The 27,942-nt window shown below is 38.0% G+C and overlaps 1 long non-coding RNA gene and 1 pseudogene across 1 annotated transcript in view; both read right to left on the bottom strand.

The window, feature by feature from the left end:
* Window positions 1-27,942, bottom strand: part of LOC132518094 (uncharacterized) — a 479,628-nt gene that overhangs the window by 8,394 nt on the left and 443,292 nt on the right. Inside the window, exons 5-6 of the long non-coding RNA XR_009539861.1 lie at window positions 12,692-12,809; window positions 3,902-4,026 (exon numbers count right to left, since the gene is read on the bottom strand). This is a non-coding gene — a long non-coding RNA (uncharacterized LOC132518094). The remainder of the gene's footprint in view (window positions 1-3,901; window positions 4,027-12,691; window positions 12,810-27,942) is intronic.
* The window catches only part of LOC132517880 (B-cell CLL/lymphoma 9 protein-like), a 36,929-nt pseudogene continuing 25,965 nt past the window's right edge, over window positions 16,979-27,942 (bottom strand).

Below are 27,942 nucleotides of genomic sequence, written 5' to 3'. Positions count from 1 at the left end.
GATCTTGATCTAATATTGAAATAAATGAGGAAAACTGAATACTACTATGTTCTAGCCAATAAGCATATATCTTTTTGGTTCATGAGCAAATACATAGGCATCTTGTATCAAAACCTTGCTTTTTTCCATTAAAGTATGAGGAAGCCAAGGGGAAATTTGTCATAAGAGTTTTTGAAATGAGGAAAGTGAAAACAATCATTTCTCCATGACACTAATGATGTCAATAAACACCATTTCAATGATTTCAAGGGTTTTTCTCAAGAGGGATATCTCAAAATACAGTCAATATCTTGAATAGCTGAAATTCATTACTTGTGAACTGAAATAGCATAATTTGTAAGGCTAAGTAAATGATACCAAGATTTCTGATACAGATCAAATTGAGCTAAATGTTTGACTTTCTACTGATACTTTTTTTTTTCAAGATAGGCCTGGTGTTGACTATATTATTATAATTATATTATAACATATAATATATACAAATTATATATATAATATATAATATTTATATTATGGTAGACTGTTAGGGTCTTGATGATAACGTGATATTTTAGTTAAGACTTGAAGGAAGTCCAAGAGAAGAGCAAGCCATTTGGATGTCTGGGGAAGAAAACTACACTCAGAGGGAACAGCAAGTACAAACTTTCTGAAGCAGAAACATGCTTGGTGTCCTCAGGGGATATCTAGGAGGTCACTATAGATGAAGTACAGTGAGGAAGGGAGAGAGTAAGAGTGATAAAATCAGAGGTAGCAAAAGATTTGGATAAAGGGAGGACTTTGGATTTTACTCTGAGATGAGAAGTTATTGGAGAATTTTGAGCAGAGAAGTGTTTATCTCCTTTTTAATGAGTTCACTCTGACTGCTGTGTTGGGAATAGACTGAGGGAGGCAAAAGCAGAAGCAGGGAAATCAATTAGGAGGCTATTTCAGTAACTGAGGCAAGAGAACACAGTGGCTTATACCAGAGCAGAAGCAGTTGAGGTGGTAGGAAATGGCTGGATTCTGGGCATATTTCCAGTCACTTATTCAATAAATGCTTATGGAACATTTACATACCTGGTGCTATCTTGAGTACTGGAAATGCCATGCTGAGCCAAACAAACAAGCAAAAATGAACACAAACCACCATGGTCTCTATTCTCTTGAGTTATGGTCTATTTGGTGATGGGAGGTTGGGAGTAAAAACAGGCAATATAGATGTAAACAAATCAGCAAGAATACATACTGTGAAACAAGTAAACCAGTATAACGTGAAAGGTGTCTGGGTGGGTGGGTGGACTTTGCTACTTTGAATTGTGTGTCCGGAAAAGGCCACTGAGGAAGCAGTGACCTATCCACTTGGACCTGAGTGAGGAGAAGGAAGAAATCAAGTGACGATCTGTAGGATGATCATCCAGGTACAATGAACTACAAGTTCACAATCAGAGAGCTTGCTCAACCAACAGACATACATTTGGTAGTGTGGCTGGAGCATAGTGAAAGAACAGGAAAATGATAGGAAGTGAGATTAGGGAGGAAAATTATGTAGAACCTTGAGGGCCATAAAAAGGAATTTGGATTTTTTAAAAAATTAATTAATTAATTAATTAATTTCTGGCTGTGTTGGGTCTTCGTTTCTGTGCGAGGGCTTTCTCCAGTTGCGGCAAGTGGGGGCCACTCTTCATCGCGGTGCGTGGGCCTTTCACTATCGCGGCCTCTCTTGTTGCGGAGCACAGGCTCCAGACGCACAGGCTCAGGAGTTGTGGCTCATGGGCCTAGTTGCTCCCCGGCATGTGGCATCTTCCCAGACCAGGGCTCGAACCCATGTCCCCTGCATCGGCAGGCAGATTCTCAGCCACTGCGCCACCAGGGAAGCCCAGGAATTTGGATTTTATTCTAAGTATTTTAGAAAGCCATTGGAAGCCTTTAAGTAAGAAAATGGCATGATCTACTTTACAGTTTTAGAAGATCCCTCTGGCAACTTTGCAGGGGATGGATTCTGTTGGAGACACACAAATGCAGAGCTCAAGTAAGCCGTCGGAAGCATGAGTCTGAGGCTTAGGAGAGAAGTCAGGTTTGAAGGTACAAGTTGAGGAGTAATCAGTGTGTGGATGGCATTGAAAGGGAAGGATATAAGTGAAATGACTTCAAAGTGGGTGTGGGCGGTGAAGAGTCAGGACCCTGAGGACTGCCCGGTCTCTTTCAGAGACCACTCGTTCAACCGCTTCCTGTCACAGCAAGACTCTCTAGTTCTTACCTCCCACCCCCTCCTCAGCCCACTCGGACATCTCTCCCCACTGCTTTACTGCATCTGCCCCCGTGACGATCACCTTTCCCTCCCTGAAACACACAGCAGAAGGGTTTTAGTGAATGAATAACAAGCAGGAGAACCGGGGAGAATGAGAGCATTAGAGTGACAGGACGCCAACAGAGAAAGAGCAACGCCTCCAAAAACTGAGGAGTGACAAATTCAAGTGTTGAGGAGGGTCTCCACCATATCTGAGAGAAGATTCCTACCAGAAGCATTGTGGCTTGGGTCTGACCTCTCAAATTTCAACTGCTTGCCTGTGTTTCTGATCACCATCTGCTCCCGAATTTCCCAAGGCCAAGATTTACCACCCATCTCTGTGACTCCAAGTTGGGAGTGCCAGCCTGGCATGCCACCTGCTATCTGTTACCAGGCCTCTCAGACTCTACATTATTCTGCCTGCTAGACTGAACCTCTCTCTCAGACCTACTAATACATGTCCCCTTCCCACCAACTCTTGTGTGGCTCTAGTCCTAATCCCTGATTTTGGTAGTCTGTGCATCTTGCAACAATTAATGAGGTCCTGATCAGCCATGTCTCTGAATGTGACATTTCCTATAACCATTCCAACTTAGTATCCTTTTACAGTATTCTTTAGGGTCTGGAAGATAGCTTACGATGCTGAGTTTTAAGTTCCTAACTTATTACGCCATAAGAATTTGCAAACCTTAAAAGGTCTCTGGGCTCAGTTTAATACCTACGCTGTGATTAAGCTTGACTCCCAGTGAAGGCTGCCCCTTCCCTTTACAAAGCATGTACGCTCATATGTTTATCAAAATTAATAGAAACACTGAAGGAAACAGTGACTGAAATGAGGAGCACTTGGTAATAAGGTCTTTTTAATATCTTGTAATGGGAAAGGCTGGACCGAAATTCGGTGGACAGTAAGGGCTTTGCTGCAAATTATAACTCTTCTTTCTGCTGCTTGGTAAAGGGAGACACAAGAGTCCTGAGGGAGTTACTAGAAGTTGAAAAGCAAATGTCACACTAATCTTGAAGAATCAACTTACAATTTAATATCTATTCATTGAATTACATAGTCTATTATTTATTTGAAGCTTGTTATGGGTTGAATTGTATCCCCTACAAATTCATATGTTGAAATCCTAACCCTCAGGATCTCAGAATGGGAAAACAGGTTTGTTGCAGTTGTAATTAGTTAAGATGAGGTCATACTGGAGTAGGGTGGGCTCCTAATCCAATATGACTGGTACCTTAAAGGAGAAATTTGGACACACACACAGAGAGGGTGTCATGTGAAGATGAAGGTGGAGATCTTCAAGCCAAGGAACACCAAAGATTGCCAGCAAACCACCTGAAGCCAGGAGAGAAGAATGGAAAAGATTCTCCTTCAGAGCCCTCAGAAGGAGCCAACCTTGCGAACACCTTGATCTCAGACTTCCAGCCTCCAGAACTGTGAGACAATAAGCTTCTGTTGTTGAAGGCACCCAGTTTGAGGTACTTTGTTACGGCAACCCCAGCAAACTAATACAAAGCTTGAGCAGACATAAATTAGATCTTCTACAATATTTTGGTCACATTTTCCATCTTGCATTAATAAAAGTGCAGCACAGTTTGTCTGCACTCCAGAATTTTGCTAGCACAAACACTCACCTCATCACAATCACCACAGGGAGGAAGAAAAAACAAGCCAAGCTGAGGTGTGTGTGCAAACACGTGCTTGCTCTTCTGAAGAAACTGAAGGCACGTTTCTTAATTTAGGCATATTTCCAAAGAGGCTGAAGAAAGGAAATCACATTTAAAACAAACATTTACCCCTGTTGCTAAGTAAATGCCTCACAACATTACTATAGTATCAGACATGAAAAATAAACCAGAATTATGCAGCTGGGTCTAATGCTGTCTATTCAGGCGCTAGTGACTGACAAAGAGAAACAGTGGCATTTTGTATGATAATTGGTTGGGGATGTGCAGCATGCATTTAAAAACTGTGTCAGAACACTTTTGCATATCAGAAAACAATCTCATTAACACATCTCATGAGACGCTTGTGTAGTCAAGGAATTTTAATAATTCCCGAGGCCTTGGACAAGGAATACAATTCAAACCATTTCAGTAATAGAAAAAAAAAAATCGATAATCTTTATATTGCCATTGGTAATGTCAAACTCATAATTCCACCTTTATTAATATTTCATCGTTTTATCGGAATAATTACTACTTTGTAGTATAAATAATATTATGTGCTTATGGAAACATGGACATGAGCCGCATATTTCTTCCATTCAGCTGACACAGTAGAATCTACTGAAATCGAGACTAGGATGACAGAGCGTATGCAAGAAAAATGCTCACGTCTTATTTGTTGTTTTCAAACTTATACAAAACCCAAAGGGTAAAAACCAGCCCGAACGACAGGTAACCTCCCCAAGCCTGATCTGGTGGTTTGACTTCATGAAACTTGCACTAAACAAGACATTAGGCTTCGCACAGCTGACCAAGGACTTAGGAAATCACTGCTTCTGTTCTGATGCCATACTCTTGATCTGCCCCACTCCCATCCCGCCTAGACACACAGGGCTCGAGGCTCCTTCTGAGCAATTCAGACAGGACGGAGCAGCACATGGAATCCACCTAGCAGACCCTAACCAGCCTGCTTTCCAAAGCCTGTCTGTTAGAACTAAGGTAAGGGTGAGTCATGGGGCCCATGTTCACCACCCAACCTGTTTGGGAGCATTGCTCTGTCATTTTCACAGCTAGACCTGCAGGCAACATGTGCTCTGTTATGATAGGGCAAGGAATGCTCAACTTATCAGGGACCTGATTGGGAGAGCAGCCTTAGTACTTTATAATAGTTGTTAGAACTGTTTACAGAACACTGTTTTTTGCACCTCAGGGTAAATCATGTGGCGTGAAGCCATGCCCCATCCCATGTGGAGCTGGGGGCCAGTGGGAAACTTCAGTTTTCCCAGGAAGGGGGAGCCTCTCTCTTTACTCGAAGCACTACAGAGGAGGCACTAAATTTAAATGGAAACAAGAGAGATGTAGATGAGATCTGAAGAGCTTAGGCTCCTACAGGAAGAAGAATGGTTTGTCTTTCTAACAGAATTCAGAGTCTCCTTGGAGGGGTTTTAAACAATGACAAGGAAGATTTCTCTTTCACCCATTTTGGAATACCTATATTCCATGTACCTTGGAAGATATCGAAGAAATATGTCAGACAAAGTGGTGCCTCATGGTTTTAAAGGACTAGGACTCTGTTCTCCTCTGTTGCTATGAAATCCCTTGGAACTATAGGAAAGAAATTAGTTTTTCCAACTCTTAATCAATGAACACCTCCCATTCCACCCACGGGTGCTCTTCTTTTAGGTGTCTTTGCTGCTAATCCTCTTTAATCTCCTCTTTCTTCTCTATGTTTGGTCTTCCAAAACTGGCCCTGCATTATACATTCAGAGAGTCCTCCTGCGGAAAAAGAACTAAAATAAAAAATACAACGTGCTCTCAAAAACGGTTTAACGCTTTGTGCCTTCAAGCTTAGTATACTCACATACAGAGAAGGATCTAAGAACCCACTCATTGCTACACTTTATCTTGGTTTGTTGGACTTGTCAATTAAAGGAAGTATTTTCATGTTCAGACATACTCAGGGAATAGTGAAGGAAAAAGAAATGTGGATTTAAATAAAGGCTCACTAAGAAGGAAACGTTAATGGATGGATGGAAAAATCAGCTTAGTATAGAAATAATGTTAATCTCAAGTCCAAATTCAGATGGGTGATACAATGCTCTAATGATCTGGAAGTTAAGCTTTGAAATGCCTGAAGTCTCATGTTCCCAATAAGTTTCAGATTATTTCAGCTTGACTAAAAGTAGGGAGAAAGGGAAATGACATTTCTGCTCTCATTTTTCCCCTCTTTGTGAGTGTCAGTGATGAATCATGGGTGAATGAGAGCAACTGGGGGTTTTGACCAATGGAAGAAAATTTGGAAACCTTGCTGCCATCTATATCCAGTTTTTAAATTATTTCACTCAATGGGCAAGATTCGGTGATGAGAGTTCAGAGAGACAATGCTTTTCCATCCCAGCTGTGCCAGTAGCTCCCACAAGCATAGTTTCCTTTATTTAAGTGCAATTATTAAATCATTCTTTCATTGGTTCAACAAAAATTTATTGAGCACATGCTATGTGCCAGATATCATTCTAGATCCAGGGTTACAGCCATGAAATATCTGATAGATGTTCCTACCTTCAGTGAGATGGAGGAAGTGGACATTAGACAAGTAAGTGAAACTGTAGGGTATCCGATGGCTGAAAAGGCTATGGAGGAAAATAAAGCAAGGAAGGGCAATGGGGACTAACGGGGATTGAGTTGAGTACTCAAGTTCAAAGTAGGGAAGGCAGGCAAGACTTGGCTGAGAAGAAAATATCTGAGCAAAGATCTGAAGAAGTGGGAGGACCACATGTGGATATTTGTAGGAAGAGCATTCCAGGCAGAGAGAATAGCAAATACAAAAGCCTGAACATGCACCAGACAGAACATTTGTCAAAGCATGCCATATCCCTTTTCCTACCAAAGTAAATGTCACATAGAATGTAACTCTGCTCTAACAAAGGTAGCCAACAGCATGTGAATTCTGCATTCATAGTACAGTGTATTCTGATCACTAAGATTATTACATCAATTTGATGAAGTGCCTTGGGACTTGGTCCATGTGTTACATCCATCTTATGTAGCTTTCTATTTGTTTTTGTCTTATACTGGGAATACATAAATACTAAATTATTGAAAAGATAGAAACAAAACAGACCTTTATACAGTGAAATGTGACAGTTCCCTCATCCCACTTCCTCTGTTCTAGTACCCATCCACCTACTGACCTCCTCATCCCAGAAGAAACTACTGTTAATAGTTTGATATATGTTCATATAGTAACTTCATGGTTAACCTTTTAAGAAACTATCAGACTGTTTTCCAAAGTGGCTGTGCCATTTTAAAATCCTACCAGCAGGGCTTCCCTGGTGGTGCAGTGATTGAGAGTCTGCCTGCCGATGCAGGGGACATGGGTTCGTGCCCCGGCCCGGGAGGATCCCACATGCCGCAGAGCGGCTGGGCCCGTGGGCCATGGCCGCTGAACCTGCACGTCCAGAGCCTGTCCTCCGCGCGGGAGAGGCCACAGCAGTGAGAGGCCTGCATACCGCAAAAAAAAAAAAAAAAAAAAAAAATCCTACCAGCAGTGTCTGAGGTATCCATTCTTTCTACCTCCTTACCAACACTTGTTATTATCTTTTAGATTAGAGTCATCCTAGTGGGTGTCAAGTGGCATCTCATAATATGATTTGCATTTCCCTAAAGAAAATGATGTTAAGCACCCTTTCCTGTGTTTGTTAGACATTTGTATATATTCTTTGGGTAAATTTCTATTCAGATCCTTTGCCTATTTTTAATCATTATATTATTGATTTGTGAGAGTTCTTTATATATTTTAGATATAAATTCCTTGTTAGATACATGATTTAAAATATCTTCTCCCATTCAGTCTTTCCACTTTCTCTGTGGTGACCTTGAAGCACAAAAGTTTTTAATTTTGATGAAATCTAGTTTAACTATTTTCTCTTTCACTTTTGCTTTTAATATTATATATAAGAAGCCATTGCCAAAGCCAAGGTCATGAAAATTTACCTCCATGTTTTCCTCTAACAGTTTATAATTTTGACTTACATTTAGATTTCTGATCCATTTTGAGTTAATTTTTGTATATAGGGTAAGGTAGAGGTCCAACTTCATTCTTCTGCATGTGAATTTCCAGTTGTCCTAGCACCATTTGCTGAAAAGACTCTTCATTCTCCATTCAATTGTTTTGGCACCCTCTTCAAAAATCAATTTACTGTAAATGTGGGGATTTGTTTCTGGATTCTATATTCTAGTCCACTGATCTATCCTTAATCACTATGACATGGTATGGCTTACATTTGCTTAGCAGTAAGTCTTGCAGTCAGGAAGTGTAAATCCTTCAACTTAGTTCCTTTCCAATACAGTTTTGCAATTTTGGGTCCCTTGTATATTCATACAAATTTTAGGATCAGCTTGTCATTTTCTGCAAAGAAGCCAGCTGGGATTTTGACAGAGATTGTACTGAGTATGTAGATCAATGGGGAGAGTATTGCTATCTTAATAATACTGCCTTCTAATCCATGGACATAGGATGTCTTTTCATTTACTTACATCCTTTAAATTCTATTCCAACAATATGTTTTCAATGTACAAGTCGTGTACTTCTTTTGTTATAGTTATTCATAAGTATTATTCTTTTTTGATGTTATTGTAAATGAAGTTGTTTTCTTAATTTTATTTTTGGATTGTAAGTATATAGAAAAACAATTGATTTTGTATATTGACCTTGTATCCTGAAAAATTGCTGAACTTGTTTATTACCTCTAAGTATTTTGGGGGATTCTTTTATATTTTCTAGCTACAAGATCATGTCAACTATAAATAAGTATAATGTTAGTTGTAGGGATTTTTGTAAATAGCATTTATCAGGATGAGGAAGTGACCTTCTATTCCTAGTTTTTTGAATATTTTTACATGAAGCGGTGTTGGATTTTTGTCAAATGCCTCTTCTGCATCTATCGAGAAGACCACGTTGTTTTTGTCCTTTATTCTATTGATATAGTATATTACATTAATTGATTTCAGGTGTTAAACTGACCTTCTATTCCTGAGATAAATCCCACTTGGCCATGGTGTATATCCTTTTAATATGTTGGTAGATTCAGTTTGCTACTATTTTTTGCGTGTGTGGGGAATTTTGTGTTTATATTTATGAGAGATACTGGGCTGTAGAATCCTGGGTTTTTGTTGGGTTTTTTTGGTGATGTCTTTGGTTTTGACATCAGAGTAATACTGGATTCAGAGAATGATTTGGAAAGTGTTCCCTCCTCTTCCATTTTTTGGAAGAATCTGTGAATAATTACTAATAATTCTTTAAATATTTGGTAGAATTCATCAGTAAAGCTGTTTTGGCCTGGGTTTTTCCTTGTGAGGAGTTTTTTGATTACTCATTCAATCTCTTTTGTTATGATCTATTTAGATTGTCTATTTCTTCTTGATTATTTAGCTGGTTGTGTTTTTCTGGGAATTCATCCATTACATTTAAGTTTTCCAATTTATAGTATAGTATTTATGGTATTTTCATAGTATTCTTTTAGGACCCTTTTTATTTCTGTAAAGTTGGTAATAATATCATCTCATTTATTTCTGACTTTAGTAATTTGAGTTTTCTCTCTGCTGTTTTTTTGGTCAGTCTAGGTATAGGTTTGTCAATTTTGTTGATCTTTTCAAAGAATCAAACTTTTATTTTGTTGATTTTCTCTATTGTTTGTAATTCTCTATTTCATAATTTCCACTGTACTCTTTATTATTTCCTTCATTCCACTTGTTTTAGGTTTAGTTTGTTCTTCTTTTTCCATTGTCTTATGGTAGGTGTTTAGGTTATTGATTTGAGATATTTCTTATTTTTTAATATAGGTATTTACAGCTATAAATTCCCCTCTTAAGTATTTTTTTAACAGCATTTTATAAATTTTTGTTTTGTGTCTTCATTTTCATTCTTTTCAGTCTATTTTCTATTACTTTTTCTGATTTCTTCATTGATTAATTTGTTATTTAGGAATATGTTGTTTAATTTCCACATGGTCATGAATTTCTCACATTCCTTTCTGTGTTTTGATTTCTACTTTCATTCTATTGTGGCTGGGGAGAATACTTTGTATAATTTCAATCCTTTTAAATTTTTTGAGGCTTTATATGAGATTTTTAGAAATATTTTTAATAGATATTGTCAAATAGTCCTCCCAAACCAGTACATATCTTCCCACTATGTGATTGATTAAAATATTCAAAGGATTTGTCAAAAAACCAGAGTGAAAATAAAATCTTTTGTAATTCCCTTTCTGAATTTATTTAATCACTAAAATTAGCTGAAATTATGTTACTCTTCAGGAGATAACAGAATGATAATTAAAGTGCCCACTTAACACTATCGTTCGTGCTAATGCTGCATATTTAAAATACATTATCTGTAATCTTCACTATAAAATAGGTATTAATATTCCCATATTACAAATGAAGAAACTGAGTGCCAGATCATTTAAGTAACTTGTCCAAAATCACATAGAAAATGAAGAAGTATTGGAATTAAGACTCAAATTTATTTCTACCATCATACTCTTCTTCTAAGGCCAAGGAAAAATGATCACACAGAGATCATGCTTTTCCCTCATCTTTCCTTGTTTCTGAAATACCCTAAGACCTATCAGGAGTCATGTTCCGACTATTCTCAGCAGCCACAAATTTACATTTTCCATTTTTACTTTTACCTTTTTCCTATTCCGGAGGTCAACTGCATCTTATAATTGGACAACATGCTTATTGGCTTCTTCCCAACTGAATTAGATCTGCAGAGTGGATTTTGCATTTTAAAATACTGAATCATTCATAACTTTAGATGGGGCATGAGCTCTCCAGTAATCTACTGTGCTCACAGCCTTATTCTAACTGGTATTGGCCTAAGCAAAAATGTGTGTTATCTGCCTGGTCCTTGCAGATCTCTGAATATGTGCGTATTGATGTAGAACCTTGGCTTTTATTTTTTTTTTAACTCAATCTATGGTAGGAAATGTATTTTACATTTTGATCCAGTACACACTCATTTCCTACATATGTATGTAAAAGAACACACCCTTACTACTGATACATTCTATTATTTAAAAAACTCTGGTCATGATTCAATAAGTTTATTTCATGAGATAATAATGGGCTATAACCTATAACTTAAAAATAACTTATAGTTTGAGAACCCAGAGAAAAGGCTAAACTAGGCCAGTTGTTCATTGTGCACTAAATAATAATTACTCATCATTAAGAATAAAGACACATCTTTCTTCCCACCCCACCTCCCAAATTCCAAGGTCATACCTTCTATAATTATTGTCCTCAACAGCCAAGTCCCCAAATGCTTGACTACTTTGACCCCTAGAAAGCCACAGTAAATGATAAGCAGAGACTAGACAAATTACACTACTCAACTGCACGTAACCTTTTTGAAGGCTCCTTTGACTGGATTTCCAGCACTCCCACATTCGTATTGCAAGACCAAGTTTAGAAGAAGGTAAAATAAGGAAAATGGAAGGCTTGGCAGGAGGGGAGGAACCATACAATGAGCTACTTGGTTGGGGCTTTGGGCCAGCAGGCCCTGCCCAGTAAAGGAGTTCATTCTATAGCTTCTAAAAGGACCAGCCTGAGCTTCCCTGGAAGCTGAAGTAGAGGCAAAGGCATGGATGGTGACATGAGTGAGGTGGGTCTAAAGTCCAGAGACAAAGACTTTGTGAGAGGCGACAGGGCCCAGATGTCCATCAAGGGTTACTTTCAGGCAATGCCAAGGCAAAAATCAGCCTGTGATTCCCTCTTTGGGAGAGGCCATAATGATCGACTTCCACTATGAGGATGTGGACACCTTTTTCATATATCTGCCCCCCTGCATTCTCCTGCCACCCCACCCACTCCCCTATGATTGCATTATTTAATGGGATTAAGAAGGTTGATCTAACAGTGAGGCATCATTCAACATACTCTACTCTGAATAAAAATTTAAAAGAACAATATTTGGAAGGGACACTTTCTGGGCAGCTTTAAACAAACAAAATTACTTAATAACCCTTGTGGAAAAAATTACAGTAGGTTACAAGAGGGGAGGAAGCCATGGTAATTTGAAAAAATGTGTGCTCCTTTGGAACGACTTAACTAATAGAAGACACTTGGTTTTGTTAGTAATAATTGCAACAGATTTCTATGATGAAGTAGGTGAAATGCTCCCATGCTTGGAATTTAGTAGAGAATTGTTTTAACATGTTGCCTTTTCCTTTGCTGGCATTCTAGAGTCAAAACACAGAGCTTCTCTATAACCCTAGCAATACTTGTATGGAATTCGGGATTGTTGAGGCTAACTTAGATCTTTTCCCAAAGAGTCAGTTACTGCAAGTATCAGAAGGATCTTGATACACAGTCACATCCATGGCACAGCAATACATCCTCCAGAAAAAATGGTTTCTATCAGTTTCTGCTTAGCTGACTATACACACACATACACACACACACGCACACACAGTCTCAGAGTTTTCCCTGGAACATGCATGAGTTCCTACTTGACCTATTTATATGGCTATAGCAATCTGTTCAATTAGGCTCTCTGGAAGCTTTCCTTGGTTTTCTGAAGTTAAGTCCATCTGTTTTCCTGCAATTTAGTGCATTAGTATGACTTGGAAATATAAGTTCAAAACCCAGTCTAGTTGTCCCACTTATATCCAGGGGCACATACCCTTTTTGTGGCTTTGTCATAACCCTCCTATAGGTGATGTGCTTTGCTGAATACAGCTTGAGACTTACCCATCATTGTTCTCAGGCAATTTCTGTGCCTCATTAGTCAGGATAATTGAGAATCAGCTGGATTTGTCAAACAAAGTCCACTGGCTTAGCTTCAAATTCTTCTTGCTCTTGTCCTACACTAGATGACATTAGGAAAATAGTGTTGGTAGCAGATCAACTCTTGTACCCAATCTTGTACCTAATGGCTTAGCTGCTTGACATAATAATATATATGACTCTGCAGTGATGTCTACTGGCATGGGGTGAGACAAAATGCTGTCTGGCTGGGACAGATAGGGTCCCCATTCCTGGAAAATAAACATATTTGCTGGGTTATTCTTGGAAGAGCTGTTTGAAAATTCTTAAAGCAAAGGGTAGAGAGTGGTGATGAATTCCAGACATAATGCCAAATGAGTCCCCACCTCCCCAGCTCATAATTCCCACAATTGGCTACAGATGAAAGTCCATAGGGATAGAAGCAGAGATTAAAAGTGCTGGCAGCTTGGACCACCCCTTCCTGTGAGCTCATTCTATGCATAAAGTGAGAGAAAACCTTATGTAAACCCCAGACTTTGAGAACCTCAGCAACCTGGACATTCAGAGTCAAGGATGACCTGCACCTAGGACCACAGCTGTACTTCACAAACCTCCCATTCATTCCCCCAACATTCTCAGCCACAGAATAGAACATCCTATAGAGAGCAGTAGCTAGAGATGTGAAGCCAGAACCCATGAGAGACCATGACTACTGACAGGCAGATTCTTCATGTCCAAAGTCAGAGGGCGAGCACCTATGCCAAGTCCAGCACAGCCACCTTACTAAGCCTCTGCCTGGCTGCACCCCCCTCTCCTGCACTTCTAGGTCTCTAGCCCTTGTTTAGACTCTCCTTGTTGAGCCTACTCAGCTACTCTCTTTCTCTCTCTTATTGCACATTAATACTACTCTTTGAGTGGCTGCTGGTGACTTATAACTTCAATCTTTCTTCAGCTTCTAGCACAAACCATGAGTATAGAATTCATGGGTTTTGTAATGAGGCAGATCTGGATTTGATTTTTAGCTTTTTTTTTTTTTTTTGGCCTATTTGCAGTGGCACCTTGAGCAAGATGCTTAACTTCCCATCTGTAATCCCTGCAGGATGGCTGGAAGAATTAACTCACCCTTTCATTCAGCAAATGTTCATTAAACATCCTAAAATAGGAAAAGCAGAAAGCACAGCGCCTGGCATATAATAAGTTCATGATAAAGAATAATTATGCTTAGTGTGATGAAAATAATAATAGAGACAGAAGTAATATTAAGCACCAATCTGACCTCGTCCCACATCCTTAGCTACTTCAATCTGAGATCAGTAAATATTGATCCATAGCCCATAGTTTCTATGGCTTTGGTTGGGCCTCTAACTTCTAGTTCATTATCACTATACATAGCATTTCTTTCTTGGCTTGGCTCTTGCAAAGCTCTCAGGTTGTAGTCTTGCCTTTTTATCTGGATAATATAATCATCTACGAGAATTTGAACTCCTTCACAAGCTTCGTGTATCAAGTGACGCTCACTAGAAGAGTTCCTGTGCGGAGGAGCCGTTGGATGGCATCCTGAGATATCTCCACCTGCCATATGGTGTGGCAAATGTCATGATGTAATTGCTTCCTTCATTCCAGGCCAGCTTGCCAGGAACCTGATGCTACCCCTGTAACACATGATACCGGTGGCTTAACTGTTCTAAGGCCTTCAAAAGCAACTACTTTGCATGTTCTAACCCCATGGATTCCCTAAAGTCTCCACCATCCTACAGAGCTGCGTTTTCTGAGTTCCTCCTCCTAAGAACAGCTCTCTAGTTTTATGTTAATTGTGCTTGTTCCTACTACTCATTCCTGGAATTGATCTAAGTTAATAAGAGTGTTCTAAATACAATTACCAAGTGACTGCTCCCTTAGAATTTATGGTTCATACGCCCCAGCTAATAATCTCGTAACTTGAAAGAACTTGTTTGTAATTGTTCATGAATGTTCTATTTTATTTTCTTCACTTAGAACAAAATACTAATTATGTTTTTTTCTTGTTCTACAGCTTGTTTATGTCATTATATGACAACATCTACAACATGGGTGTCTAGAGGGCATTGTCTTTCTTTAGGTGAACATATTGTCTAATTTATTAAACACATGTAATGGATAATGATCAAATTAGTGACTTTACATAAGAGGCCTTGTACAACAAGGTTTTTATTTAGTTATTTCTCTTGGTCACATCCTTAGGCTTTGGTAAGCAACAACATAATTCATCCTTAACTTCTTGCAACCTGTGTTTACTAATTGCCTTGTTAGCTGTTTTGATATTTTTTCTTAGGGTTGCATTCAAGTCTCTCAATAGAGTGAAAAGGGCACATGGGAGAGAGCTGGAAAGAAATGGGGAAGCCATGGTTCATATAGGCAAGCTCAGTGTTGCTGGTTCATATAGGCAAGCCATGGTTCATATAGGCAAGCTCAGTGTTTCTGATTTTTCAGAATATTAATAGATACTAGAAACCAAAAGAAAAATCAGTGGATCAGACTTAATTGATGGAATGGCAGTTTACAACCCCTGATTTACTATCCTTGGGTTCTTGCTTCCTTGAGTATTCTTCACATAATAAAGGCCAAGGTACTTAACAATGAGATCTATGCTGTCAGAGGCTGAGGACATTACATTATGCTAAGAATAGTAATTATTCTTAGGATTTAAAACATATTTTAGAGGTTTTTGGCTGTCAGTGGTTGATCTGTCAACTTTTCAATTGATTCTGGAGAATATGTGTATGTATGTTTGTGTGTGTGTGTGTGTGTGTGTGTGTGTGTGTGTGTGTGTGTGTAAAAGAAATGACCCTCCTCAGTTCTACATCTAGGTATTTTCTTATTAGCATAATGTACTGTAGGACTTTGTTTCTACATTCATATAATGTCTCAGAGGGTTTTCTCCCACCGTAAAGTCATGGAGATACAATTCAGATTTTTCTCTCAAATCTTCAAGAATTTGGCAAAAGAAGCATCTAACCAACATTTTGGTTGATAGACCCAGAGGTGAGTTGCTGAGTGTTCGATAGGGCTTTCTCCTATGGTTGGCATATCATGTTCCCTGGACTTTCGTAGAGTGTGAAAATGTTAGTAAAATCTAAATTCTCAACTTCCTTAATCATCTGTTTAAGGAACTACTTAAAGCCCACGCCACAACTACTGAAGTCCGCATGCCTAGAGCCTGTGCTCCACAACAAGAGAAGCCACCGCAATGAAAAGGCTGCGCACCACAACAAAGAGTAGCCCCCGCTCGCCGCAACTAGAGAAAGCCCACACACAGCAACCAAGATCCAATGCAGCCAAAAACTTTAAAAAATAAATAAAATAAATTTAAATAAGTAAATAAATAAAGTTTATTTATTTAAATGAATAAATTTAAAGTTTATTATTTATTCCTTATAATTTCTTGATAGGCTCTTAATTTTTCTGTGTCTACCCTAGAAATCATCTTAATAGACTCACACAGAGATAAATGCTGATGGAGCAGGGAGAACTGAAGGGGAAAGCAGAAGCGAAGGGAAAAGAAGATTTCATCATTCAAAGAAACTTTATACCTTTGACAAGTACAACTGGAACTTCTGTTGAAGAATAACTAGAGGAGTGCACAATTAACCCCCCAAAATCTCTAGCACTTTCTAGTAGCCTTTACCCTCACAGCCTGCAGATAGTTTATTTAATATTTCAAACACATGCTTCCCTTTTCAAAAGCCTGGGATAATTCTTAGATAAAACAGAAGAAATGTGACTTATCCCTAAACAAAGATTTTGCTTATACTGCCCCAGCAGGATATTTTCTTGCTCCATTAGATTTCTGGTTCTTTGTCTTTCACTGATTGTTTTTTTTTTTTTTTTTTGCGGTACGCAGGCCTCTCACTGCTGTGGCCTCTCCCGTTGTGGAGCACAGGCTCTGGACACGCAGGCTCAGCGGCCAGGGAAGCCCTGTCTTTCGGTGATTTTTAAAATAAATTTTGCAATCTTAAAATGCAACAGAAGGGGGCTTCCCTGGTGGCGCAGTGGTTGAGAGTCCGCCTGCCAATGCAGGGGACACGGGTTCGTGCCCTGGTCCAGGAGGATCCCATGTGCCGCGGAGCAGCTGGGCCCGTGAGCCATGGCCGCTGAGCCTGCGTGTCCAGAGCCTGTGCTCCACAACGGGAGAGGCCACAACAGTGAGAGTCCCGCAAACCGCAAAAAAAAAAAAAAAAAATGCAACAGAAGACTAAAATTGCAGTAGCATTCATTGAGATCTTTATAGTTGGATCACGATGTAGTGTATACTGTCCTGTACCATTCAGATGCCTTCTTCAGGACCAAGGTACTCATCACCTCAGTTGCCAGAAATGTTGGCTGCTGATGGCTCGCAGCTGTCTCAGCTCCATACAGTATTTGCTTGTGGACAAAGCGACCTGACTCACCCAAGTTAACATACCTTCCCTGGAGGCGGCCAGAATCCAGTGACTGGTTCTGGCGACCTCCTAGCCTGAATTTGGGAAATCCCTGACATATCATCACAGTGCCATAGATCCCAGAGAGACCTGCTAAGTCCTCTATTGCAACTACATTGGAGTTCAATTTCTCCTTCTCACAGTCTTACTTCTCTCATTTCCCCTGCAAACTTCTTGCATACAAATCTTTATCTCTGAGTCTATTTTCTGGGGAATTGACAAAAGAGAGTTGATACCAAAAGTGGTCCTAGGAAGCAGCCTCTAAACTGGAATTTTTGAGCTAGATTATTTGCCAGCCAGCTGCCAATGAGAACCCCATCACTAGTGACAGGCTGAGGACTCAGAGCCCCCAGTGTGTGTGGGTAGTACTGGTGCAGTTATTAATGCTATTACCAGTGGCAAACTGGAATGAGATACCAGCTAAAAAGAGTGCACTGGTTGGTGCAAGATCTGAGGAGAGTTTGAGAAGTATGGGGGAAGTAGAAATCATGGAGATTATGAAATTGGATGGCTGCTCTTGTGCTATGTATTAGGATAAAGACAGCAAATTGCTGAGGAAGATTAATCCCCAACATAAGACAAAATGTGAAAGTCAGAGGGTCTTACTGGCAGCATAGAAAGAGACTCATTTCTAATAACTGAGGACAGAAAAATCCGAGAACCAGGCCCAGAACTTAATTATCAGGATAGTAGAGCTCAGAGAAGGTTGAATACTCAATCCCAATCAGTCTGCTTCACCAACATCAATTTCTAAACTTGGGCCTATATCTCAGATTTGAACTCACTGACAGAAAGGGAAGCCATGTTCTGATCAGAAAGGACCCTGCAGTATCAATAGCAAGAGTGTACAGGAATGAGTCTCCCAACTGGAATGGAACAACATCTACCTTGGGTAACAACACACTGAGGAAAGGGGATAACCAGACATTCTGAGAACTCCTTGGGAAATGTTCTGTGTTACTGTTGCTAGCCTAGGACATAAAGCATCATCATAGTCCCTGTTAGAGAGCTGGCATCTGACTGCCAGGTAATAAACGGGATCATGTCCCATGTTTGGCTCAGAGGGTCCAGTTGGTGGACCCTTCAGCATGGATGGTCATGCTTAGAAGTTGGCAGAAACCCTACATTGGTTCCTTGGCCTGTGGTGAAATAGCTATTATAGTGGGTGAGGCAAAGTAGAAGTTTATGAAACTGCCCCTTCCTCTATCCAAGAGAGTGAATCAAAAAGAGTTTTGCATCCTGAGTAGATTGTCAGAGGTTAGTGTTACCCTTAAAGACCTAGAGGATGGTCACCTTCGCTTCTCCATTGAATTTACCAGTCTGGCCTCTACAAAAAGCAGATGGATTCCCACTGATGATACTGGACTTCCACTAATTCAGCCAAGCATTAGCCCTAACTGAAGATGCTATGTCAGTTGTGGTATTTCTACTCAAACAGATCGACATATCCTCAGGAACATAATTGGGCAGATGACTTCTTTTCCAACCTTATCAAAGAAGGAGGATCAGAAGCAATTCCCATTCATGCAGGAACGACAATATTTAAGATCTTGCCTCAGGGCTCCATCAATTCTCTAACCCTCTGTCATAGTGTGGTATGAAGGGACCAGAACCATCTGGATATTCCACAGAATATCACGTTGGTTCACTGAATACATGGCATGTTAATTGGACTTGAAGGCTATTGCAAAATACCTTTGTTCCTGAGAGTGCGAGGTAAACTCTATAAAGATTTGAGTTTCCTCTACATCAGTGAGGGTTTTAAGTGTCCAGAGGTCCAGGGCATGCTTAGACATTCCTCTAAGGGACAGATTGTTGCATCTTGCTTCTTCTGTCACTATGAAGGAAACACAGGTTCCAGAGGCAGCATATTTCACACCTGGGAATACTGCTCCAATCCATTTACTAAGTGACACTAAGGCTGAGAGCATTAACTGGAAAATAAAGTAGCAAATGCAGTCCATGGGATAATCATCCCTGTACCCTGGACCACAAAATCCAGCAGATGCTATGGTACTAGAGGCACTGGTATCAAAAAGAAATATTCTGTGGAGCTCATCGCCAGCCCTTACAGGGAAATCACAATGTAGACCATTACGGTTCTGGAGCAAGGCCCTGCCCATCTAAAGTCTAGAACCACATACACCATTCAAAATACAGCTCCTGCTATGCTACCGGGCCCTGGTAAAGACTGAGCTTCTAACCAGACCATGAAGTGACTGTGAAGCCACAGCTGTCCATTATAGATAGGTTTTGTTTACCAAGCCATAGATCATGCAGTCTCAAAAGCAATCGTAAGATGGAAATGGTACATCTAGGATCAGAGATGAGCAAGGCCACAGACACAAGTAAGCTGCACAATCAACTGGTCAAGATTGCCATGTCATCAACCACTATTTAACTGGCTTCTCTCTCTCAGCTTACATCTATGACCACATGGGAGTCCTTCAGACCAGCTGAAGGAGGAAGAAAAAGACTGAGATTATTCAGAGATGAGTCAGTTCAAATGTGGGCACACATGAAAATGGACTGTTATTGTAGTACAGTCTTACTCAGGGATGATCCAGGGAAAGGACAGTGAGGAAAAATCCTGCTAGTGGGCAGAGTTTGGGGCAATGCACCTGGTCATCCACTTTGTGTGGAAAGGGAAATGGTTGAGGGAAAAATAGACATGGATACTTGGGCAGTAGTGAATGGTTTCACTGGTGGTTCAGGGGTCGCGAGGAATAATATTGAAAGATAAAGAAGACAGAGGGCAAAACGTGGTGATGGGCACAAAGGGTGAAGACCTTTATTTGCCTGTCAACACTCCCCAGAGAGCATCCACCCAGGAGAGTGCTTGCCAGGGTTCTAGGCAGAGAATAAGTCCTCAACAAAGATGCATTAACTGGGAAATAACAGGTAATGGTAGTTGTCCCCAGGAGAATGCAATGGATAAAACTAAATATTTGCATCATACAGAGGAACAAAAACCCAAAAAATTCTCGGTTGAGATAGGTTTTTAAATATGAATAACTAGAAGCAAAAATGAATAACAAAGCAACATCAAGTGACACTTAAATCTTACATTGTTCTGATGAAGAGGATGTTTTAACTTGGAGTCAATGAATGGGCCTCAGCATTTCAAGGGAGATTTTTGTGAAGCTGAGTGGATGTTTGTGTGTAGGTATATTAAATGGGAAGTGTTTCACTACCTTAAACACTGGCTAGTTCAAAGAGCAGTGGTTGAAGAGTCAAAGGACCTGCATTCAAGCCTCCTCTTTCTACAAACAAGCTTTAAGACTTGAATCTTTCTAGACCTTGATTTCTGCATCTATAGATAAGGGGGGGCAGCCTAGATCAGAAGCTTTTTAAATTTTTCCTGCTGTAGCATGTACGTGTCTTTGTGCAACCCAGGATCATACGTGATACCTAGACATGTACACTCGGACTTTGACCATAGGCAGCAGCCCCGATAAACTGACCACTTTAGAAATGCCCATGCCTCAACCACTACAAATAGGAGAAATCTTGGTCAATAATGTATTTAAATTACTGTTCAATTATGAAGTTCTATCTTTTTTATATAGCTTCTAGAAATAGAAATTGTTATGTAAGAGGCAAACACTAGGCTTTTTTTTGGGGGGGGGAGTCTCTTTTCTTGAGCTTCTAGAATACTCCAGGACCCACACATTTGTTTTTCAATTGCCAGTCACCTTTTAGTAAGTGTGTCTTCATCTTGGCCCAAAAACACAAATAGGAATTTAAAAAAGAAATTTATAATGTTCTAATGCCACTTTTATGCACTCTATGCTTTTCCTGTGAACACATGAAACATTTCCTATGTGACTACAAGTCTACAGAAAAACAAAAAGAGCAAATAAAAGTGAATTTGAAAATATTCATTCCATAGGGAGGGTGTTAAGTAATTAAGAAGACGTCTCAAGTGGCTTAAATACATGAATTAGATTAGAATAAACTGCAAAATATGACCCCACCCCATAAAAGGGCATTTCGGCCCATAAAAGTATTTTTCTAAAAAAAATTACTTCTGGATACACTTTAGCAAAATTAAACAGTAATAAAAGATTAGCCATCAGGAAAATGCAAATCAAAATAACAATGTAATACCACTGTATACCTACTGGGATGGCTATAATAAAAAAGATAGATCATAGGTTTTGATGAGGATGTGGAGAAACTGGAAATCTTATACACTGCTGGTGGGATTTTTACATGATATAGCCACTTTGCAAAACAGTGACAGTTCCTTAAAGATTAAACATAGATATACCCAGACTTACCATATGCTCCACCAATCCTACTCCTAGGTATATACCCAAGAAAAATGAAAATATATGTTCACACAAAAGCTTGTACATGAATATTCATAGTAACATTATCCATAATAGGCAAAAAAGTGGAAACAACTCAAATTTCTATCAACCGATGAACGGATAAATAAAATGTGGTATATCTATATAATAGGATATTATTTGGCAATAAAAAATTGTGAAGTATTGATACATGCTACAACATGGATGAACCTTGAAAACATTGTCAAGTGAAAGATACCAGATGCAAAAAGTCACAAAGTGTATGATTCTATTCAAATCAAATATGCAAAATAAGCAAATATATAGAGACAGAATATAGATTAGTGGTTACCTAGGGCTGGGGTGGGGGGTGGGTGGGAAGAAATGGGGAATGACTACTAATGGGTATGAAGTTTCTTTTGTGGTGATGAAAATCTTCTAAAATTGATTGTGGTGATGGTTGCATCATGTGACCATATGACCATAATATGTGACCATATATGTGACCATAATAAACATCATTGAATGGGTGAATTGTATGATATGTGAATTATATATCAATGAAACTGTTGTAAAACATGATAGAAGAAAGACAGACATTCAGAACATAAGATATAGCACACAGTGCAATGAAGAAGTGAATGCAAGAAATCCTACTATGACAGCTAGGCAGCTGACTCACAGAAGTTGATACATATTAGAGCAAACAAGGCTACAGGAAGAATATCTTCAATAAGAAAACAAGTGTCATTACACACTTATACAATTTAGAAGTACAACAGAGTATTGATAAAGTAAAGACATACATGTCTTCTGATAAATAAGAACAAAGAAAGGCAATTAGAAGAAATACATACACAAAAATCATCACCCAAACACAGCATGAGATTTAGCAAATGATGTCCAAGGAAAAGTACTGTCTGAAACACTAAGCTATAACCCCGCAGGCTGAGTAATTCAGGAGTGAGGAGATGACCAATGTCACTCAGAATTCATAGGTAATGTACTTGGGCCAATAGCAAAACAGCTAGAATTATTTTGTTGTGATGAATTTGTATTTTTCCTGAAAGTGAGTTGTCACTTTGACAGCATATTTGTTCACAGAACATTCTTTCCCTTTTAATCATTTATGGAAAATCATTCAAAAATATGTTTGCATCTTAAAATTTGTTTTTCTTTTATAAAAATAAAAGGGCTTACATAAAGGATATTTTCGGATTTTTACTTGTGAATATTTTTTAGAAACAACTGACTAAATTTTATCTTCTGGAAAATTTAAACTTATTCTCATGTAAGAAACATGTAGCTTAAAAAAATAACCCCAATATCTTAAAGATTTCATAACCTCTTTTTAATTTATAATGAATTTTTAGGAACCAACAGCTCTAGTTTTGCTCTAGCTTCAGAGAACTTTTGGCTGAAGTTTAGCAGCTTTTAAAATTTCAACTCAATTTCTTTTCTTTCTATGTAATTCAAATATAACTACCAGATTATTCCTATTTAAAAAGTGAAATAATTACCTATAGCTTATGTAATTTATAATAATTATAATTTTCTACTTTTTTTGTTTTTTCAAAGTCTTTCTAACATGGCCATATGTTACTTTTAAAATAAGAAAAGTGTTATTTAAAAATTTAAGCTTGTCTTGTTCTAGTTCTAGTTCTTCCTGGTTCAATCTTGGGAGATTGTACCTTTCTAAGAATTTGTCCATTTCTTCTAGGTTGTCCATTTTATTGGCATATAGTTTCCTGTAGTAGTCTCTTATTATGGTCCTTTGTATTTCTGTGGTGTTGGGTGTAACTTTTTCATTTCTAATTATGTTGATTTGAACCCTCTCCCTTTCATTCTTGATGAGTTTGGCTAAAGGCTTATCAATTTTGTTTATCTTTTCAAAGAACAAGCTTTTAGTTTCATTGATCTTTTCAATTGTTTCCTTAGTCTTTATTTTATTTATTTCTGCTCTGATCTTTATGATTTCTTTCCTTCTACTAACTGTGGGCTTTGTTCTTTTTTCTCTAGTTGATTTGGGTGTAATATTATGTTGTTTATTTGATATTTTCCTTGTTTCCTGAGGTAAGCTTGTATCGCTATAAACTTCCCTCTTAGAACTGCTTTTGCTGTGTCCCATAGGTTTTGGATTGTTGTGTTTTCCTGTTAATTTGTCTCTAGGTATTTTCTGATTTCCTCTTTGATTTCTTCAGTGATCCATTGGTTGTTTAATAGCATACTGTTTAGCCATATTGTTTGTATTTTTTGCAGCTGTTTTCTTGGGTTGATTTCTAATCTCATAGTGTTGTGGTTGGAAAAGATGCTTGATATGATTTCAATTTTCTTTTCTTTTTTAAAAAATTTTAATTTTTTTTAAAGTCTTTATTGAATTTGTTACAATATTGCTTCTGTTTTACGTTTTGGTTTTTTGGCCGCAAGGCATGTGGGATCTTAGCTCCCCTACAGGGACTGAACCCACACCACCTGCATTGGAAGGCAAAGTCTTAACCACTGGACCCCCAGGGAAGCCCCAATTTCAATTTTTTTAAATTTACCAAGTCTTGCTTTGTGGCACAGCATGAGATCTATCCTGGATAGATAGATGTTTCATGTGCACTTGAAAAGAATGTGTATTCTGCTGCTTTCAGATGGAATGCTCTATAAATAGCAATTAAGTCCATCTGATCTAATGTGTCATTTAAGGCCTGCATTTCCACATGATTCTATGATTCCTTATGATCTATGACTTTCTGTCTGGATGATCCATCCGTTGATGTAAGTGGAGTGTTAAAGTCCCCCACTATTACTGTGTTACTGTCAATTTCTCCTTTATGTCTGTTAACATTTGCCTTATGTATTGAGGTGCTCCTATGTTGGGTGCATATATATTTACAATTGTTCTGTCTTATTCTTGGATTGATCCCTTGATCATTATATAGTGTCCTTCTTTGTCTCTTGTAATAGTCTTTATTTTAAAGTCTATTTTGTCTGATATGAGTATTGCTATTCCAGCTTTCTTTTGATTTCCATGTGCATTGAATACCTTGTTGCAGCCCTTTACTTTCAGTCTGTATGTGTCTCTAGATCGGAAGTGGGTCTCTTGTAAACAGCATATATACAGGTCTTGTTTTGGTATCCATTCAGTCAGTCTCTGTATTTTGGTTGGAGCATTTAATCTGTTTACATTTAGGGTAATTATCGATATATATATGTTCTTATTGCCATTTTGTTAATTGTTTTGGATTTGTTTTTGTAGGTCTTTTTTTCCCTTTTTTTTTCTTTTGTTCTCTTCTCATGTAATTTGATGACTATCTTTAGTGTCATGTTTAGATTCTCTTTTCTTTTTTTGTGAATATTTATATAGATATTTGGTTTGCAGTTACCATGACATTTTGATATGGCAGTTTATATAGACAGGTAATTGTTTTAAGTTGATGATCACTTAATTTCAAATACATTTCAAATATCCTTACTCTCCTCCTCTTATGATTATTGGTTTAGAGGTCATATTTGTGTGTGGATGATTTCTTGCCTTTAGAAATATGAACAGACTAATTACAAGTACTGAAATTGAATGTGTGATTTAAAAAAACCCAACAAACAAAAGTCCAGGACCAGATGGCTTCATAGGTGAATTCTACCAAACATTTAGAGAAGATTTAACACCTATCTTTCTGAAACTATTACAAAAAATTGCAGAGGAAGGAACACTTCCAAATTCATTCTATGAAACCATCATCACCCTGATACCAAAACTGGACAAAGATACCACAAAAAAGGAAAATTACAGGCCAATATTGCTGATGAACATAGATGCAAAAGTCCTCAACAAAATATTAGCAAACCAAATCCAACAATACATTAAAAGGATTATACACCATGATCAAGTGGGATTTATCCCAGGGATGCAAGGAATTTTCAAATATCCACAAATCAATCAGTGTGATACACCACATTAACAAACTGGAGAATAAAAACCATATGATCATCTCAACAGATGCAGGAAAAGCTTTTGATAAAATTCAACATCCATATATGGGAAGAACTCTCTAGAAAGTGGGCATAGAGGGGACGTACCTCAACATAATAAAGGCCACATATGACAAACCTACAGCTAACATACTCAATGGTGAAAAAAGCTGAAAGCATTTCCTCTAAGGTCAGGAACAGGACAAGGATGTCCACTTTTACCACTTCTATACAACATAGTTTTGGAAGTCCTAGCCACAGCAATCAGAGAAGAAAAAATAAAAGTTAAAGGGATCCAAATTGGAAAAGAAGAAGTAAAACTATCACTTTTTGCAGATAACATGATACTATACATAGAAAATCCTAAAGATGCTACCAGGAAACTACTGGAGATCATTAATGAATTTGGTAAAGTTTCAGGATACAAAATTAATACACAGAAATCAGTCGCATTTCTACACACGAACAATGACAGATCAGGAAGAGAATTAAGGCAACAATCCCACTTACCGTCACATCAAAAAGAATAAAATATCTAGGAATAAATGTACCTAAGGAGGCAAAAGAACTGTACTCTAAAAACTATAAGAAAGACACTGATGAAAGAAATCAAAGATGATACAAACAGATGGAGAGATATACCATGTTCTTATATTGGAAGAATCAGTATTGACAAAATGACTATACTACCCAAGGCAATTTATAGATTCAATGCAATCCCTATCAAACTACCACTGGCATTTTTCACAGTATTAGAACAGAATTTTTTTCAATTTGTATGGAAACACAAAAGACCCTGAATAGCCAAAGCAATCTTGAGAAAGAAAAACAGAGCTGGAGGAATCAGGCTCCCTGACTTCAGACTATATTACAAAGCTATGGTCATCAAAAGAGTACGGTACTGACACAAAAACAGAAATAAAGATCAATGGAACAGGATAGAAAGCCCAGAAATAAACCCACACAACTATGGTCAATTAATCTATGACAAAGCAGGCAAGAATATACAATGGAGGAAAAACAGTCTCTTCAATAAGTGGTGCTGGGAAAACTGGACAGCTACATGTAAAAGAGTGAAATTTGAACATTCCCTAACACGATACACAAAAATAAACTCAAAATGTATTAAAGACCCAAATGTAAGACCAGATATCATAAAACTAGAGGAAAACAAAGGCAGAACATTCTTTGACATAAATCGCAGCAATACTTTTTGAGTAATGGAAATAAAAACAAAAATAAACAAATGGGACTTAATTAAACTTAAAAGCTTTTGCACAGCAAAGGAAACCATAAATCAACATAAAGACAACATACAGAATGGGAGAAAATATTTGCAAATGATGCAACCAACAGGGGATTAATCTCCAAATATATAAACAGCCAATACAGCTCAATATCAAAAAAACAAACAACCCAATCCAAAAACGGGCAGAAGATCTAAATAGACATTTCTCCAAAGAAGACATACAAATGGTCAAAAGGCACATAAAAAGATGCTCAACATCGCTAATTATTAGAGAAATGCAAATCAAAACTACAATGAGGTATCACCTCACACCAATCAGAACGGCCATCATTGAAAAAATCTACAGGCAATGCTGGAGAGGGTGTGGAGAAAAAGCGACCCTCTTACACTGTTGGTGGGAATGTAAACTGGTACAGCCACTATAGAGAACAGTATGGAGGTTCCTTAAAAAAACTAAAAATAGAGTTACCATATGATCCTGCAATCCTACTGCTAGGCATATATCTGGAGAAAGCTATAATTTGAAAAGATACATGCACTCCAATGTTCACTGCAGGACTATTTACAATAGCCAAGACATGGAGACAACCTAGATGTCCATCAACAGATGAATGGTTAAAGAAGATGTGGTGTATTTATACAATGGAGTATTAGTCATAAAAAAGAATGAAATAATGCCATTTACAGCAACATGGATGGACCTAGAGATTATCATACTAAGTGAATTAAACTAGACAGAGAAAGGCAAATATCATATGATACTGCTTATATGTGGAACATTAAAAAAAAATTAATACAAATTAATTTATATACCAGAAAAAAACAGACCCACAGACATAGAAAACTTACGGTTACCAACGGGGAAAGGAGGTGGGTGGAAGGGAAAAATTAGGAGTTGTTTGGGATTAACATAAACACATTACTATATATAACGTAGATAACCAACGAGAACCTACTATATAGCACAGGGAACTATAATCAATATTTTGTAATAACCTATAAGGGAAAAGAATCTGAAAGATATACATAAATATGTATAACTGAATCACTTTGCTGTATGCCTGAAACTAACACAACATTGTAAATCGACTACAATTAAACAAAGAAACAAAAATTAAACTCATCAAAATTATCTTTGAAAATATTAACTTATAATGTTATATTATTCAATAAATACTATCAGGCTGACTGGCTAATTAAAAAAATAATGATTTTCTCTTCATCATACCATACCTCAAAATATACTAAAGATAGATTAACAGCACACGTCAAAAAAAA

This window comes from Lagenorhynchus albirostris, chromosome 3 (genome assembly GCF_949774975.1).
Source record: "Lagenorhynchus albirostris chromosome 3, mLagAlb1.1, whole genome shotgun sequence".
Lineage (NCBI taxonomy): Eukaryota > Metazoa > Chordata > Mammalia > Artiodactyla > Delphinidae > Lagenorhynchus > Lagenorhynchus albirostris.
Note: the sequence above shows the minus strand (reverse complement) of the source record. Positions and strands in the feature narration are given on the sequence as shown.